Genomic DNA, 19,160 nt, shown 5'->3' with positions numbered 1-19,160 from the left:
TTTCCAGTTTCTCCCACCCCAGGGACTACCACTTGTTCCAGAGTTGGAAGAAAACAGCACAACACAAACATTTATTTGCAAATTTCAAACAAATGTTACCAACAGCTTTGGCTTTTTCTTTCTTTCTTTTTAAAGCAGCAACACTAGAACTCATGCCATCAGATTTTGGGAACTCGCACTCCCTGAATATATTCCAAAATATTCAGTGATCATCTATGTTTTTGCTTTAGACAGTTGTATTAAGAATCACAAAGGAACGCCATAAACACTAGGAGCAGTGCTGTTCTCCAAGGTTCTTTTGAAGTCTGTCCCCTTCGTCTGTTTTCACCGCAACAATCACAGAAGTAGAGCCACTTTCCACATTGCGACTGTTTCCCAGACAAAGGTTATCTGCACAAAATTTTCAAATTTTGAAACATTTCATTATTACAGTAATGACTATTGCTACTCTTAACAGACATGCTGTCAGGTTGCAAAATGTATACATTGGTTAGTGCAAAGGGGGGGGGGAAAGAAAGCGCAAGAGAGAAACCCCCTTTTTTTATTAAAACACACACACATACACACAACAAAGGTCAAAACTTTTAAAATGTCACTTGTTCTGCAGTTTTGCATAGAAAATACACTGAGTCAGTGGGAGGGCTCCTTGTCCATAGAAACAGGCTGTAAGAAAAGAATGTTATCCTGCTGTTGTAGTTTCCACTTTCACTGGCAGCTGCGGTCTGAGCAGAAAAGCACTGTGGGAGCCTATTGTTACCCCAGCTGGGTAATAGTTTTCTTATTTTACAGTCAGGAACCGAGGGGGGTTGGGGTGCCTCAGCAAAGTGCCTGAAAATATAACTCCTGCAAACAGATCGCTTTCCTTCTTCCCAATGAGAAACAGGCATCCATAAATCTTTCATTTTGGCCCTCCAATCAAGGAAATGAATTTCTCTAAACAAAAGGAGGACTTGAATTTATTATTATTATTTATCATTCGGGGGGGGGGAATAAAATAAACAAACTGCGTTAAAACGGAGGCTGCGTGATTATCATGCTGAATTCACCTTGAGTAACGCCATTCCTTGCTACAATGCTGAGTAATGCAAATTGGTGTTTAATTATTATTTTTTAAAAACCAATGTAAAAATTGACACAAAACAGCATATTTTTTTACCTAAAGCTTCGTCTTTTTTTGCTTTAAGAAAAAGTCTCCCGTGAATGGGATCCTATACATGGGTGTAAATGGACTGGGTCTACAATTCAAAAGATTAATTAGCTGCAGAACAACCGTTTATATTTGTCACTAGTTTATCCAGTTAATGAGGCTGATTTTAGTTGCCATGGCAGCCTAAGTTTTAAAGGTGAAAGGTCGCTGACCCAGTCATAGAGCCTTACAATCTCTTTTGGGGGCAGTTAATATCCCAGAATTTGTCAAACCAACTAATCATAATGCAAACCCTTCAGGATAGGTAAAGTGATTTCTATAGGTCCCAACCACACAGTTTGAATTTTGAGATCTCTCTGTGATTCTCTCATTTCAAAGTGAAGAATGCAGTACAAAATTCAAAAAAATAGGTATGGGTTTCTGCAGTTCATAAAAAGTAAATTCCATGACAGGGACTATTATGGGAGAAGGCTAATTTGATAATTGGATCAGTGAAGTATGGAGAAATGTGTGCCATTTTGCTATATTGGAGGTATTTTTGCTGCATTCATTTGGTTAAGTAGAGGGCTTTATTCTCCACAAGGTGGTTTTTTAAATCATTATTTATCCGCTTTTCAAGAAGAAGTTCTCAGAGTGTTTAAATTACATAATAAAACTATTTAAAACATAAAAAAATCTCTACTACACACTTCCTTAAACCTTTTAGGCCTCGTAAGGTAAATAGTATCAGCACCTTCTGGCTTTCAGAACCTTTGGCAAAGGAGGCTGTGCTTGCTGGCAGAACATTGATGCAAAATGGCCTCTCCTCATTGCTGCTGTTGTTGCCACACAAGAAACGCACTGGCCAGGGGGGGGTAGTGCCTCCCCAAATAACCAGGTCTAGGTTTCACAAAATGTGAGTGTTCAAGGAAGGCAGTGTACCCTGGGCAGATGGTGTCAGTCATGTGTACCAGCTCTCAAGGTGGTGAGCCATGTGACTTCTAGTCTTGTGAAATTTGGTCCACTGTATGTACAGAGCATACAACACCAAATCTCAAACTCATATTGCTCTAGTTTCTGAATATATATATATAGGACTCTTCTCAAGACCCAGTTTGTCTCCTGCACAGTGGTGTTGTGGGTTCACTTCACGATGGGGGAAAATGGTAATTTGAAGGACCCTTTAGATCAGGTCATAGCCATCTTTCCTTGCTAAGTGGGATAGTCATGGGGTAGCTAAGTGGGACTTCAATGAAATGAATGGAAAAATAAGTGAGTTTGGCAGGGCGAGCATGAAAAAAGTCAGCAATGCTAGCCAATTGGGAGCCCTTTGCTCCTCTCTGGTTTTATTATTTACTGAATTCCTTTATGAACAGTATAATAATAATAATAATAATAATAATAATAATAATAATAATAATTTATTATTTGTACCCTGCCCATCTGGCTGGGCTTCCCCAGCCACTCTGGGTGACTTCCAACAAAGATAAAAATACATCAAAACTGTCAAACTTCCCTGAACAGGGCTGCCTTCAGATGTCTTCTAAATGTCAGGTAGTTGTTTATCTCTTTGACATCTGATGGGAGGGCGTTCGACAGGGCGGACGCCATCTCTCTCTCATACACACACACACAAACTTAAAACAATTACAGTAGTACCTCGGGTTACATATGCTTCAGGTTACATACACTTCAGATTACAGATTCTGCTAACCCAGAAATATTACCTCTGGTTAAGAACTTTGCTTCAGGATGAGAACACTGTGCTCCGGCAGTACAGCGGCAGCAGGAGGCCCCATTAGCTTCAGGTTAAGAACAGTTTCAGGTTAAGAACAGACCTCCGGAATGAATTGAGTACTTAACCTGAGGTACCACTGTACATAAATTAAACAATATAACAAAAATAACACATGTATACATAAAATCAGTTCAGATCCAATACTGTATGTATACCAATTGGGATAATGATCTTCATTTTGAAAGCATGTTGAAAGTGGAATATATTTAGAAGCCATCCCCCCCGAAAAACAAAGCAGATGGTGCTTGTCAGATAAGTAACAATGAGCAAATTCCAAAGGATGGATGCCACCACACTAAACACCTGTTCCAACATCATGCAGAATGAACCTCCAAATGGTATGGCACCTACAGATGCAGTGATTGGTTGGGCATGTAGAGGGTTGAGACAATCTTTTAGTTTCCTGTGCCTTCTACCTGAGGTTTTATTGAGAAGATTGCCAGCCCAAAAGGGATGTCTCAGGGGCCTTGCATTTTGCCTGGCCATTGCCACTCTTCAATGGGAGAAATGTGATCTGAATGTGTGGGAGTGAGGAGTGGCATCATGGGCAGGAGAGTCCAGCGCCCAGGTGGTTTAGCTTAGGGGGCTCTAGGGATGGACAAATCTGTTGATTTTGGTGTGTCTCAGTTTCTTCCCATTTTCACATTAGTGCATCATATATTTCTTTAAGCCCTTGCAAAAATGTATCAGCATTTTAGTGCAAATTTCTCCTAATTTCTGCAAGCAATTTTACCTAATATAAGGCACTTTTGTGTGTTATTTTCACAAATATGTGCATTTTATGCACACTTTATACTAGTATATGCATCTTTGTACACATTACTTGGCTGATGAACTGGACTACAAAATTCAGGGAATTACAAATTTCGAAGGTGGCTGAGCTTTGGTGTGCATACTGTTTTGGAAAGTACAGGTGGATACACCTGGAAATGCTGATTGAATTGCACTTCTCCCCCATTCCTAAGAGGATCTTGCTACAGGGCGAATAAGTTGTCTCTCCCTTCTTTAAATATTTCCCTCTTTGTGTATGCTCACAAATATCAATTCCCACCCCCGCTCCCCGTTCTAAAACCAAGTTTTAAAGTTGTCCTGCTGTAAATCTCTCTTTTGTAAAAACAAACCCTAAGTAGGGTTAAATTCTGATTAACAGAACCTAGAATAGTAAAGGATACAACCAACAAGGTGCTGCCCTGGGTTCCTTTTGGGTCAAAGGACAGGATAGAAATGTAATAACAACAACAACAAATTACTTTGAAAAGTGCAAATTTCATGTCTGTGCATGTGTGTGATTAGTATCTTAAGAGACACGTGCAAATAAGTAAAAATAAACACACGAACACATATAATCTGCATAATTTCTATGGGGTCTCCTTGATTCCATATTGTTAAACTTCAAGTTAAATCAATACCTTAGAATGCAGGTCAGAGCCTTGCTTGAAATGTATGAGTGTTTTGCCAAGTGTAATTGCTTAGGACATGAAAATATCAATAGATAGAAGATTTGTGTGAAATATTTTAAGAGATACTTTGAAGGATGTGATATTCCTACCCACGAAACTTCAGTGTCTGAGGATAGATAGATAGATAGATAGATAGATAGATAGATAGATAGATGATAGACAGACAGACAGACAGATATAAAAACTGGTTGTTAGGAATATCTGAAACTGCCTTATACTGAAGGCAGATCCACACTGTACATTTAAATCTCACCCGGGGAACTGCAGTGTCTCCCTCACAGATCTACAATTCCCAGAACTCTTAAAAAACTACATTTCAGGTCAGACCAGTGCTTCCTCTAGATTTCATTATCTAGCACTCACAGACGGAGGCTGCCCGAGGTTTTAGGCCAGGGTCTTTTCCAGCCCTACCTGGGACTTGAACTTTGACCCTTCTGGATGCAAAGTGAATGCTTTGCCACTGGGCTATGGCCCCTCCAGTTGTTGCCAAATGCACATAAGAGATATGTGTATGTCAGATCCTCCAAGTCTCCCTATTTTCTAGGGACAGTCCTGGATTTACAGAAGCCATTCCGGTTTCTGATTCAATCCCAGAATGTCCTGCTTTCCCATGGGACGTCCCTATTTTCATCGGATAAATGTTGGAGGGTGGGGTGATGCAACCCTCAAGCCAAGTGGATAAGTAACTTTACAACCTTTTAGAAGACATCTGAAGGCAGCCTTGTATAGGGAAGGTTTTTTTAAATGTTTTATTTTGTTTTTAAATATGGAGAAATGTTGGAGGATTTGGTATGTATGCCAAAGAGGCAAGCAGGAGGGGCTACTCGAATTTTTCTCAGCCAGTGCTTCCCCACTGAATGTCTTCTCCCTAGCCATTCTTTATAGCCACCTGAGTTATGGAAGTCACCCTCCCTGGGAGAAGTGGGAGGGTGACTTGGGGAGAAGTGGCTTCAGAGAGGAGCAAAGTGAAGAGTACAACACCCCTCCTTGCCTCCTCCTTCTGCTCTTCCCATCTCTCTTCCCACCCCTGTTCTATAGGAATTTGGTATAACCTGCATTCAAGCAGATGCATCATGGCAACATCTGTGCTTAGCAGGATGGCTGGGCTATAAAAACAGGCAAAGTGACAGACATATTAAATAATATTTCTTTATATTGTTTATGTGAAACTTTTTTGTCCAAGAGTCAACTTGGCTACTTCCTTCCATAATAAAGGTCACAGGACCAGTATCCTATTGGATGCTGGAGTTACAATGTCCATTTATAAGCCATTTTATAAAATGCAAGGATTACACAGCATCGTGTGAAACTGGGTCACTCTCCCTTCAGGAACTCATGTGGCTGGTGAATCACCTTGGGGACACAGCTCAACAAGAGCCTCTACCAAGCCTGATAAATTCCAGCTGAGCATATGCTGGAGGGCTTGGCAGATAATAATTGAAATATAAAGGAAAATGTTTTCTCTCTCTGCCACACATGGCCAAATGGCCTGTATACCACCTGTAGCTGCTGACAATGCCAGCTTATGAAGGAGTTGCCATTTACATCAAGGTGCTCTAGTTATGAGATGTTCTTCTACTTTTTTTTAAAAAAAAAACTATATAGTTTTCTATGGCATTTCTGCTGTTCTGTTATGGTTCTTATTATTTCATGGTGCTATCATAGAGTTGGAAGGGACACTGTGGATCATCTAGTCCAACCCCCTGATTTGTTTTTTTCTTTTATTATATTAGATTTATTATAAGAACAGTAACAAGAAAACAGGGCAAAAATGAAGCCGACAACAGCAGAAGATGCAATTCTTAATTCCTTGAGCTTAGCACTTTCGTTTTGAAGGTGGGATGAGAGCTTTTTCTCAAGCTGAACTGCTCTCTTTAGTTGCTCTCTAAAATATACCCCAAGAGGAAGCGAAGGAAGGCTGTGTGTGCAAACAATCCATAGGATAAAATGATGTTTACCTGTTTTAGTTTGGTCCATTATATATTGCTCATGGATTTTTATAATTCCAGTCTAAGGCTGTTCTGCTCTCAGAGGCACCAGCTTGTGAGGACGATTGTGTGTGTGTGGGGGGGGGGGAATGTTGTGCTTGTGATGTCATGCTTGACATCAGGACGTTGGGAGGAGCTGGGGTGGGGCTAGCTTCTTCTGCCACCTCCTGGCACTGCCCCCAGCAGGAGGCCCCTTCGACCCTCCTTCCCCTCCACAGCAGGAAGAGAAAAAGGAGCCAGCCATTGCTTGGCTCTGTGTTTTGCCTCTGTGCTTTCTGGACATGGGGGGGGGGGAGGCTCCACCCTAAAAATATTCAGGGGGTCCAAAAGGGCTCGGCCATCAGGAGCTGCCACCCCTGTATGCTCCCACAGTGCTGATGGGTGGAGTTCAGTGTTGCTCTATGACAAACGTTCTGTCTCTGCAAGCAGTTGAGTTTGCCAGACAGAACAGTTCCCCCTCTCCTCCCCTTATGCACTATTCTGGGGGGGGGGTTCCCCTGATCCCCCAGAACCAATTTTGAGGGGCATAGGGATTGCAGGTGGAGAAACTGAGGGGAGAGTCCCATTGCACAAGCAAAGGTCCTTGCACGTTTCAGCTGACAGGGCTCATTAGGTGATTGTTATGTTGGATTAATGTAGGAAGATCAGAATAGTCTCACATTTCTAGAGATTGACCCCTTCCTTCCTTCCTTCCTTCCTTCCTTCCTTCCTTCCTTCCTTCCTTTCTTTCTTTCTTTTCTTCCTTCCTGGTTAGTAGTATTTTGGAATGATCACAACATAGTCATCCATAATTTCGCAGCAGCATGCTTAAAGAGGCCTGTTATTCCTATTGGGAAACATTTTCTATTTCAACTCAGCTAGAGAAGGAGCCCCCACAGCAGCTCTGGAATTTATGTGCTAAGCTCAAGGGATCAGTGTTGCATCTTTTACTGTTGTCTGATTTATTTTTGTTCTTTAAATAAATGTCACAGGCACCTGGGAGAAGTGCCAGCTTACTTTCTTTATAAATAATAAAAGAAAGCATCGTAATTGATAGATGGCATTAAAAAAAAAAATCCACGTTGGAAAGCAATTTACACTGCAAAGTTTGAATGAGAAAATGCATTAGTTTTAATTACTTGTGCCATAGTATCTTCTAAGGGCACATGGGGAACGGTCTCAAAATGCTGATAGTGAAAGAGAGTGTGCCTCAGGATCCAGTTCTCCATAGTGGTTCTCTAAAGGACTGGAAAATGAACATATCTCAGCAGATGAAAAGCTTTATAATGGAGATATGGTTTATGCACTCCTTTATTGCTGCCGGATTCCAACAACAAAACAGGTGGCATCCAAACCCATTGCCTGTTCTTTTCTGTATTACATAAAAGTTTTGAGTATCTAGGCAAGGCTTTGAATTTTGACGACCTGGTGAGAATTTTTTTTTTAAAGAATTATGCAGCCAAAACAAGATTTAGTCATTAAAAGAAGAATTCCAAGCTTATCAAAAGGAATGTAACATGGCGGTTAAACTACTAGCTGCCACAGTTGTAACTATCGTACCTGTTTTATCTAACGACAAATGGCAAATTTAGTTTCCTGTTTTACTATGGGTTATGGCCAGTCACTCTGCTTTTGGGCGCAAATTCTGAGGTGAGCAATTCAATACTCTCTCACGGGTAGTCAGGATCTATAACTGTTAGCCAGATGGATGGGGTATAAATATATTATTATTATTATTATTATTATTATTATTATTATTATTATTATCATTATTAATAATAAGAACTTCATAAATATGGAGACCATGCACACAGATGCCATTAGGTCACTGGCTGAGGAAGACATGGGCCTTTCGAAACATCCACTCTGGCAGCATATTGTCGGTGGTTACACTATATCTGAAAGACACATGGGGTTCATTGCTTCTTTCGTTATGAGTTAGAGCATTTTCTTTTAAATACACTGGGGCCTAAGAAAGTGGCTCTGTGAGCTAGATCTGTCCTATAGCCCTTCATTTGTCTATCTCTAATAAGAGAGGTTGTTATAAGTGTTGTTGTTACTTTTGTTGTTGATGATGGTAATGATGCTTTTTTCTTTGCCTAGCAGGGCTTGAAAGGTGTGCTCATTTAATTATAGGGGAGAAAAGACCTTCAAACATTCCAAAATATGTAAAGGGGGGGGGGACTCCTAGGGCTGTGGCCCATGTAAGGTCAATGGGTGCAACACCCATCCTGGACTATTGATTCCCCCCCCCCCAAAAAAAAGATTTGTTTATTTTTTAAGCACAGTGTAACGTTTATTACAAGACAGTTTCCATTAAAGAGTATTTTTACAGTAGAAGAAAAGGCTTGGTTAAAAAATGAATCTTCAGCTACTATGAATGTGAACAATGTGTTAAAAGGAAGTAACATAAGAAGGGAAATGGGTTAAGAGTAACTTACTGGTGGCACCCCACCCCACAGGATATCACAGAGCAGTGACCCCAAAATGGTTATTTTCTACTGTTACCCTCGCACTCTGCAATGCCCTTCTCTCTGGCATGCACGAAACATCATCCATCAGCTGCTTCAGATGTTTTGTAAAGACATATAACTTTGTCCTGGCTTTGACTGACCCATAAGATTGTATCCTGTTATTACTGAATTTCTATTTCGATCTGTTTTCATAATACTGTTTTAATGGTTTTGTTTTTTTGTTTCACCTTTTTTTTATGATGGCATTTTATTGTTTCCATTTTATATTTTTGCATACTGCTTTGAGATTTTTCAGTATTAAAACAAATGGATAAAATAAATTCTGGCCAGGAAGTAGCAGCTCGACCTTTGGCGAAGGTAAAGGACAAGCCATCTCTGTGATTTTCTGCTATTCTAGGTGACGCAGGTGGCGCTGTGGGTTAAAGCCTCAGCGCCTAGGACTTGCCGATCGAAAGGTCGGCGGTTCGAATCCCTGCGGCGGGGTGCGCTCCCGCTGCTCGGTCCCAGCGCCTGCCAACCTAGCAGTTCGAAAGCACCTCCGGGTGCAAGTAGATAAATAGGGACCGCTTACCAGCGGGAAGGTAAACGGCATTTCCGTGTGCGGCTCTGGCTCGCCAGATGCAGCTTTGTCACGCTGGCCACGTGACCCGGAAGTGTCTCCGGACAGCGCTGGCCCCTGGCCTCTTGAGTGAGATGGGCGCACAACCCCAGAGTCTGTCAAGACTGGCCCGTACGGGCAGGGGTACCTTTACCTTTACCTTACTAGGCTGGAGTAGGGCAGGGTTTTTCCCCTGGCTGCCACCTGTGGGAGAACCACTAACACGTCTGAATTCTTAAAATTATTGTTCTCATTCAGCTTACACATTTCCAGTGCTAGCAATTCCTAGACACTAATGACACAATCCTATGCACAGTTACTTGGAAGTAAATCCAACTATGTTCAGTGAAACTCTCTCCCCCTACGGATGTTCATAAGACCACAACCATAGACACTTCAGCTTAGCAACAGGATTCTAGAAGCTTCTGTTGGTTATGAAAAGATCACTGATTTTCCATTCATTTTCTTTGAAATGCCACCTGGAGATAGGGCAACACCACCTAGGGAGGAAGATGGTTACAGCCATGACAAAGCTGATTGTCCTATAGTACCCTAAAATAGCGGTGCCCTATTCTGTAAAGATATGTGTGTGTGTGTGTGTGTGTGTGTGTGTGTGTGTGTGTGTATGAATAACCCATTCTTTTGTTAAAATATGCAGGCATTCCTACGGCCAAGATAACCTACAAGTGTACCATTTGTTTTTTAAAAAAATATGCACTCTTCGTCTCAGCAAATGAGATGGAGTCTTCTTAGGGGGAGGGCAATTTCGTAAAGCGATTAATTATTCTTGCCATTTTAATTTTTTTAAAAAAATAAAAAATGGCGACAGGATCCTTGAGAAGAAGACAACAAGCAAAGCTAGCTAACCAGCGCGTTCTCTTTTGTGAAGTTCACAATGACTGAGAAGTAAATTGCTTCTTAATAAGTTTTGTATTCTCCAAGGGTATGGTTAAAGGGTTAATTTAACGCTTGACCCATTAAAACCACTGAGTGCAGTGAGAACCTTACACGGCTGATCAGATGATTATTTCTGGGAGATAAGTGGCTGAAAACTGAGCTTCACTAGTTCAGGTAATCAAGGGAAATCGGCATAAAAGAGAAGATGCGGCTGAGTAAAGACAGAACAGCTACCTGAGATTCTATTACTTGTCGTCTTTCAAGCATAATAATGAGATTATAGTAACCCTAAACTGACTGAAAACAGAAATCTGGCTGTCTGTCAAGTTCATTGTGTTGAATTTTACAACACTCCAGATCTGGTTCCTCTCTGAACCTGCCATAATTATACCAGGAAGACAAATTCAAAGAAACTTTTTTCAATCTTGGGTTATTGTCAGGGTTTGGCTTATGACCAACATAACCATTGTTAATGACATGGAGAATCTCGTTAATGCTTCTCTCCCCCCCCCCCCCGTGAGCCTATGCTAAGCAATATCACGATATACACCACTGCAAATATTTTTACATTGCATCTGTCACAGGGTCCCAAATTACTTTGCTATTGATCCATGCTGCTGTCTTGTGGTTATTCAAGTGAGAAAGCTTGGCTGTTTGTGTGTGTGTGTAAGTCCCATCATTTTTCCACCTCTTTAATAGAAACATCCAATCATGTCAGGGAGCTACAACTGAGATCCTAAACATACCTACCTGAAAATATATTCAGCTGTAAAACAAAAAGGAAAGGCACAGTCCTACTTCCGAGTTTGTTTTTGTTTTAAGAATCAGGGGAAAGTTAATGTTTATGCTATTACCCCCCCCCAAAAAAAACCCATTAATCCAATATTAGCACCATACTTTTATGGTTTTCAAAGGCTCATATATCTCCCAAGTAACACATCATTTTTATCATCGCTTTCATCCTCACCAGGAGAGCCAGTGGTCTTGAATAGGCAGAAGCAGGACCAGAGTATACATTATGGTTGTCACAAGTGTGTGGCTGAAAATTGTCTCCTTGGCGCATGTGCTCATTGTTATACCATAATCCTCATATGTGTTTATAATTTGGTACTTGGGCTCTTTTCCTGCCTTGAGAGCTTCTGGGGTTGGTGGATGGGGGTGGAGAGTCTCTAAACTACCACTGGCATGTGAACTGAATGCACTGCCTGGTTGCTGCTGTGTAGCAAATGGCGAAGGTGATGGCACGGTGGTCAGTTCTGAAGTGCAGGACGGAATTCCTAATGAAAGCAACCATAGTCATGCCACCAAGGAGAGCGGTGCTGATCCGTCATTATACAAGAAGGAGCTGTAGCTCAGTAGTAGAGCATATGCTTTGTATGCAGAAGTTCCAGATCATCATAAGAAAACATAATAAGAAATCAAAACGAAAAGAATAACCCTACCACTAGCTGACACAGGACAGCTTCCTATGTTCCTGTGCATACCCACCAAGACCAGCTGGGCCACCTCAAAATCTTTCACTGCCTCAGGCAATATACAAGATGCTCTTCCCAATCGCACATACAGAAGTTGACCAGGCTGGTAGCTCAGTCTTTCTTCAACACAGGCAATGGGACAGTGTCCTCCATGGTGGAATTCTGCTGAGAACAGAAACTCATCTCTTCAGCTGAGCAGAAGGAGTAGCTAGACACTGATGGTGGGGGATGGGGAATGAGGTCCAGACATTAAAAGCACATTTGAGGGGGCAGTCAGCATTCCCTCCCTCCTTGCACAGAAGAGCTCTGCACGTGTACATCAGCATATGTGAAGGGATGCTTCTCACAGATACCAAACACATGGGAATGGGGCATACCAGTGTATGGTCAGAGGTAGCTTGCATGGCTTGCAGCCCCTTCACATTTGCTTTTAATGCACAAGGTGTCAATCTGAACCCTCCGTAGCAACATGGAATGTAGATATAGGTATAGGTAATTCAGAATTGAGTCCCTAAGGTAGTTGGATGGCATATTGTACACCTCCTTCCAGCAACCCTGCAGCCCATCTGGTGCCAAATGTATTGATTTTCTTTCCTTTGGACCACATCAGTGAGGCTGAGAGGTGGGTCTTGTCATCTAGGCAGTTGGGGACCTCCATATACTTCCCAGGCTTGTGCCATAGAGGAGTCACTTTGGTGCTGCAAACACAGCAGTTACCAATGCAGGGCTGAAAAAAGCCCTTTAGCTGCTGGGTAGCTCAGTTGGTAGAACGTGAGACTCTTAATCTCATGTTCATGGGTTCTGAGACGCTGTTCTCTGTTCCTAGGAATCTAGTGTCAGTTCTATCTCCCTTGGCGACCAAAGGCCTAACTCATTCGCTCATATAGATTCTGGGGGGCTGTAAATCTTATCAGATCAGCCTGGTCCCCAATGTACTTGGAATCTCAGTATCCCTGATAGTTGAGGTGTTTCTCTCTCCCTCCTGCAGCCACTCAGCTACCACACCCTGTCGGCTCCTCCTGCCTGTTCCTCGGAAATACCAGCATGCACTATTGCCAGCAGTGGCCATCAGGATAGCCCAAGTGGGGCTATATTGATCTCCAGGGTTCCTAACACTGTGCAGTTCCTGAAATGGGGAGAAGGAGGGGCAAGGCAGCAGGGAGCTTAGCATAGTGCTGGTGCAGTGATGGAGCCAATCCAAAACCCTTGATGCTGTTCCTTCACTGTACTGAGCTCCCTGCTTCCTTGCCCCTCCCTCTCTCAGTACAGTGGTACCCCGGGTTACAGACGCTTCAGGTTACAGACACTTCAGGTTACAGACTGCTAACCCAGAAATAGTACCTCGGTTTAAGAACTTTGCTTCAGGGTGAGAACAGAAATTGTGTGGTGGCAGCGGGAGGCCCCATTAGCTAAAGCGGTACCTCAGGTTAAGAACAGTTTCAGGTTAAGAACGGACCTCCAGAACCCAAGGTACCACTGTAAGTGGCAGTGACGTCTAGCACTGGGAGGTTGGTACGGTGACACAGCCCTACCTGCATGGCCCACGCAACTGCTCACTGGCTATTCTAATTCTTGAAAGAGCTTGGCACAAGGAGTGGCACATCTCTATGTCCCATATAGATAAAGGGAAGTAAGTTTGCATCAACATCCTCTACACATTAGCACAATTCTTCTAATCATGATGATGGGCTAAAAATCTGAACTGGTTTGCTCCTCACCCAGCCCTCCATGTCTAGGCAAAGTTCCCACCCCACCCATGCTTGGCTCCTGACTTGGCTCCTGACCTCAGACCGTCTTCCTCCACCCAAGCCCCCAACATGCACATAGTCAAAGCAGAATATCACCATGTAATTCTGTAAGAAGTTAAGGAGATGATTTAGGAAGCTCTGTTGGTTAGTTACGCATCCCCTTCTAGGTTGACCTCTGATGCCTTTTTATCCTGATTAGGAATCTGTGAGTTTCCCCGGAAATTTGACTTTCAGGTAAAACTCAGTGGCATCTCTAGTTAAGAGTACCATTTATAAATGTGTCATTCAGAATGTGGATGTGTTGAAGGCTCCTTCCATCCAAACACACACACACACACGTATATAGATATATATTCAATAGTGAACAAATGAATGTGTTCTGGCACCAATGATTTTTAAAAAATGTGAACTGTAAAATTATGCTACAAAGTTTATTAAACTTTCAGGTGTTCCATTTTGACATGCTCTGATCTTTCCTTAACAATGACAGGATGCTACACAAAAATACTGCATTTCATCTGGTGTAAGTCTTTATCTTCTCTTGACAGATTATTGCTGGTTAAATTGTAGAGCTGACTTAAAGGCAGGACTCTTCAAGGGAGTCAGAAATTAAGGCTTCACCAAATGGTAATAAAGCTATTAAAAATGCAAACAGCAAACAGCTACACTGTACAGGTTAGACAGCTAATCCAAACTAGCAGTTTAAAAAAAAGCAGAGCAATTACACTTTTATTTAAATGCAAGGAATATGAGCAAGAATAGAATGAGGAGCCTTGTTTAAATGCATTCTTCTGAATATTTATTAGAAATAATATATGTAGTTAAGCCACTTATCTGATTTCAGTGAATAACTAAAATGCAAAAGATCAATTTTCATAATTATACCAAAGAAGTCTGTCTTTCATAAAAATCTCATTAATAACACCATTATTACTGAAAAATATCTTAGTATTATTATTGTTATTCTAATTATCGCAAAATGCTACTGATAATGTTGTCATAAAATTCCTTTTTAGTATCCTATTAGGGAAGAGAGACTAAATAGTGGTATAAGTTAAATCTACATCGTAAGTGGCATTATTAAAACCTTTGTGTACTTGGTTAAAATACATTATGTGTATAATTACATAAATTGCTTCAGGTTTGGAAAACAGGTCTGTATAAATGTTAGATAGATAGATATTTTAGCCACATTAAAACGCACATCCACACACCCACACCCACACCCACCCACACCCACACCCCTGTACTTAAAACCAAACTATTGTCCAATGAGAAACATAGTTTTTCAGATTCTTTTGCACTGATCCTAACTGGTGCAGAGGTCAAATCAACAAAATAGGTCATGGTGCTCATATATGTAGGCAGCTATATTTAAAAATAACAACACATTATTGCCCAGAAAAACAATTTTCTTTTTATAGAGAAACAACACGTTTGGATTCTGTTGAAATGTTAACCATCTGATTACTCTAAACATCCAAATGCAGTTTCAATAAGCATCTAACTACACAGCCACAAACATTTGTGTTTATAATATTCCTGTGGTGTGAAATGAAAATAGATGAAATGAAAATACATTACATTACATTATATGAGAAGCAATTTCTTATAGTGGGAGGGGTAAAAAAATAAATGGTGTGACCACAAACTACCATAATGTGATCTGAAGCTGAGCTATCCTTGTGAAATATTAACTTCAGAATTTCTCTAGGACATAGAAAATGTAGCATGTTTTTAAGTTTTCGAAGAGAAAGCAGCTATTGTATCCCAATAGGGTGGATACTAGAGAAGTGTTGAGTATGCCCATTTTTAATTCCACCCGGAGGACTGTTGTTATGCTGCTTTAGCCTGAGATTAGGGATGGCAAACCAAGCTACATTCTGATGTCAGCTGTTGCAGATGGTGTGTTATGCTGTCCTGGGTGCAGACATCAGCAGGGAAAGACTTTGGAGCAGAAGTCCAGGGCTCCACTAAGATGAACAGCCAGAAAGGACTCAAAATGCAACAGGGCTGGCTGATCACATCTGAATAAACTATATCCTAAAACAAATGTTCTCTTTTAAATGTTGTATAGATTGTAAATGGTTAACTGTGTGAAAGTGGGGGTTGGTCTTTTACTCCTGACTGATGCCAGAGGGATGCACGGAATTGGGGTTCAGTTAGCCATCGGCTAAAAAGCAGTTTTAGAGGCAACTATTATGGTTAATTGTCTAGTCCAGGTTGCTGTTTTTTGATTTGCAGGAACACAGTAGGTCAGGATGTGTTAGGTCCTTTTGTGGGTGTTCCATTCAAGTGATGGTCCATAGTTATTGAACCATTGAAGCTTTGGAACTCTAGTGAGGTTCTGGCTATTTTTGTTAGAGGGTTTGCACTGGAGAGGATGCACATGAAGGCTCAGGACTGCTTAAGAGTCATTTAGTCCATATTTGGGAGACTTATTGAGGGACTTAAAAGATACCATGAAGAGGTGAAATCCAAGTTTAGAGGCTGGAGCTGGAAGTAGCTGCTTTCTCCAGGTAAAACAACTGGAGTTTTCAGAGGGACTAGCAGCTGAGGAATTGTTGTGGCAGCAGGCAGCTGATGAAGAGGAGAAAGCCAATGCCTTCATGCTGAAATCACTGAAGGTAGAAGCTAAGAAGTTCTGCAAGGAGAGAGGAAGACTCCAGCAGCAGTCCTTGAGAAGAGCTGAGGCCAGGGTGTCAGTGGTTTGCAGTTGACATGGAGGAACAGTGAGTCTCTAACCAAAGAGAAGGCTAAGGAACTCAGTAAAAACTGAGTGTATCTGAAGAAGTGTGCATGCATTCGAAAGCTCATACCAAGAACTAACTTAGTTGGTCTTTAAGGTGCTACTGGAAGGAATTTTTTTTGTTTTCAGTAAAAACTGTAAGCTTCTGAGTGCAGTCAATCCCAGCAGAGCTTGCCTTCTGTGCTGAATTTAAATTCAGGAATGTTACAGAGCACTCCGAGTTCTTTTCCTGCAAGCGGGGATTCGAACCGCTGACCTTCTGATTGGCAAGTCCTAGGCTCTGTGGTTTAACCCACAGCGCCACCCGCGTCCCTGTTGTTCCCAGTAATGGAGGCTGATTCGGACTGCAGACCAGCTGAATTCACCAACCTTTTTCAAGTAGATATCTTGGGTTCTCTCTCTCTCTGGAACTGGCTGTTAATTGATCCTCCTGGTCTCTGGCTTCGTAACAAGAAGTGAATGTTAATCCAGGTGCAGCATGTTTGCAGAGCTTTTGACTAGGTTGTGGTTTTTAGGTGCTGAGTGCCAGGGCTCGTTCTATGCGTTTTATAGTTATTCTCAGCCACTTCAGACCTCACTACAGCAGCACAGAGTGCAGCATATGCATTTTAAATAACATTGCAATGAGGGAGTGCACACATCAGGCCCTTTCGCTACACATTCCCCAGTTACCATAATGATGTGCATTTTGCTAGTGCTTGATAAAGATAATAAATAACTCTTAACTAATAATAATGGCTGCAAATATGTGAGTAGATGAGACACCCTCCCTCCTACAACCCATTTTATTCAATCTCTTTTATGCATTTGTGAAAATGGAATGCCTGTATCTATGTAACTGGAACTTTATTTCTTTAATGTCACTTAAGATCTGAGGGTAAATTAACCAATCTCATCAGAGGGAGTGATATGAGTTTCAGAAATAAGTATAACTTTTATCCTACATTGCCTTTGACTGACACAAAGGAAGTGATACTTATCTTTGCTATGTCACCGGTGGCATTTGCTTCGATGCATGAATGTTAAAGCAAACAGAAACAGCTTTTATCACAGCGGCAAGTCATGATCTGCACTTAGGGCTCAATCTTGCCATCCGCTATGTGGGCATGAATTGATGTGCACTGGAGAGCAGGGCTGAGCCTTTCTGCTTATTATGGAATGCATTCTAAAAATATCACCAAATACATAGGGGGTTGCAGAAATTCATTTTTTTTAAAAAAAACTGCTAGAAGGAACAGGACTTCATTTTGCTCCTTCTCTTATGGAGAAAAGTCCAGATAGGAAGAACTGTCTCAGGGTATCCTAGTCCTTTCTCATATCCTAAACTGGATTTACTGTTAAAATGTAACAAAGAAGAAGGTAACAATGAACAGCAAACACAACCTAAATTCAAAATCTGTTTTTCTCATCAAAGACCAGTACTGAGCAATAATGAATCAAATATGTTGAAGGCTGTTGTACTTCTGTTGCATTTTGTTATTTTATAAAACTCCCTTTCATATCACATGGATTTTTAAAAGTGTTTAAAGTAAAACTTTTGTAGAATTGCATCCATAAACTAATATAATGTACAGTGGTACCTTGGGTTACAGACACTTCAGATCAGATGCTTCAGGTTACAGACTCCTCTAATCCAGAAATAGTACCTCGGGTTAAGAACTTTGCTTCAGGATGAGAACAGAAATCGTCTGGCGGCAGTAGCAGGAGGCCCCATTAGCTAAAGTGGTACCCCAGGTTAAGAACATTTTCAGGTTAAGAACAGACCTCCTGAACGAATTAAGTTCTTCACCTGAGGTATACCACTGTACTTCAAGGTTTGCAGAAGGTATATCAAGGTCTATTGGTAGATCTTGGAGGTGATTTGCAGTAGATTGGCAAAGGTTTTTGACTCCTAATGATTTAACAATAGCAACGATAAAAAGGCTTCCCTCTCCCCTAAATGTGGGCCCCTACCAGACTTGTGGTGTGGGTGGGTGTGTGCGCCTCCTTCAGCATGTCATAAACACATTAATAGTGGATTTGTAGGAACCATCCAGTCCATTGTGCCAGTTGGGATTTCTGTTGTCATAGTTTACCTTAAGAGGGCAAGGGGGTCCAAGAAGCAGAGTGTGGAGGGGACTTCATTTCCATCTTGATTTGAACTATCTAGCAAGTTGTGTGGTGCAGGTTTCTAACAAGCATAAATGTTCATTATAAAGTTAAGCAAGTGGGGGGGCTAGCTGGGTTTCCCCCCCCCCCCGGGTGAAGCCTCCAGAGCAGCACCATTGAGGCTCCCAGCCTGTGTGTGCATGCAAATGCATGTGTGTGGGGTGCCAAAGTAGGTCTTTGACCCAGGTGAAATAAAGCGTAGTTTCGCCCCTGGTGGAGGCACCATTTGGGCTCTGCTTTGAGCAACAAAACATCTTGGTTAGGTCATCTGGGCGTTCAAGGAAGATCTTGGTCAATATTGCATAGACCTTCTGGTTTTTGCACCCAAGAGTCATCACTGGAATGAGTTTTGCTCTGGTCAGAATCATAGTTCAGGATGTCGCTGCCATGTTGACTCCACAATTCGTAATACAGAACACATCTGAAAGTGTGGTATGTATGTCTTCAAGCCATATACTGTGCATAGCTTCAAAATCCAAGCAATTCATTCAAGTTTTACCCTGTGTACAGGTAATGCCTTTAGGGACATACTAGATGCTGCAAGGGTTTGGACTTCACAAAGTTCTCTATCTCAGTTAAGAGCTAAATGTGATCGTTGTTTCAGACGGGTGAAGTACTCTGTTGGGATCTTGAGCTTTGCGACTGCAATTTAGCTACTCCTCAGATATAACTTATTTTTCCTTTCGGGTGATGAGAGGCATATTCTCAATAGACTTCTTT

General features: G+C 41.6%; 2 long non-coding RNA genes across 7 annotated transcripts in view; one reads left to right on the top strand and one right to left on the bottom strand.

Moving 5' to 3' along the window:
- LOC310842998 overlaps positions 1–19,160 on the top strand; it is a 346,703-nt gene that overhangs the window by 82,191 nt on the left and 245,352 nt on the right. The gene's annotated exons all lie outside the window — the stretch shown is intronic.
- On the bottom strand, positions 44–6,444 carry LOC310843008. Its single transcript, XR_014563448.1, has 2 exons — positions 6,343–6,444; positions 44–390 (listed from the first exon to the last, which is right to left on the bottom strand). It is a non-coding gene; the product is annotated as an uncharacterized lncRNA (long non-coding RNA).

Source organism: Podarcis gaigeae (assembly GCF_964106915.1).
Source record: "Podarcis gaigeae genome assembly, chromosome: 4".
NCBI lineage: Eukaryota > Metazoa > Chordata > Lepidosauria > Squamata > Lacertidae > Podarcis > Podarcis gaigeae.
Note: the sequence above shows the minus strand (reverse complement) of the source record. Positions and strands in the feature narration are given on the sequence as shown.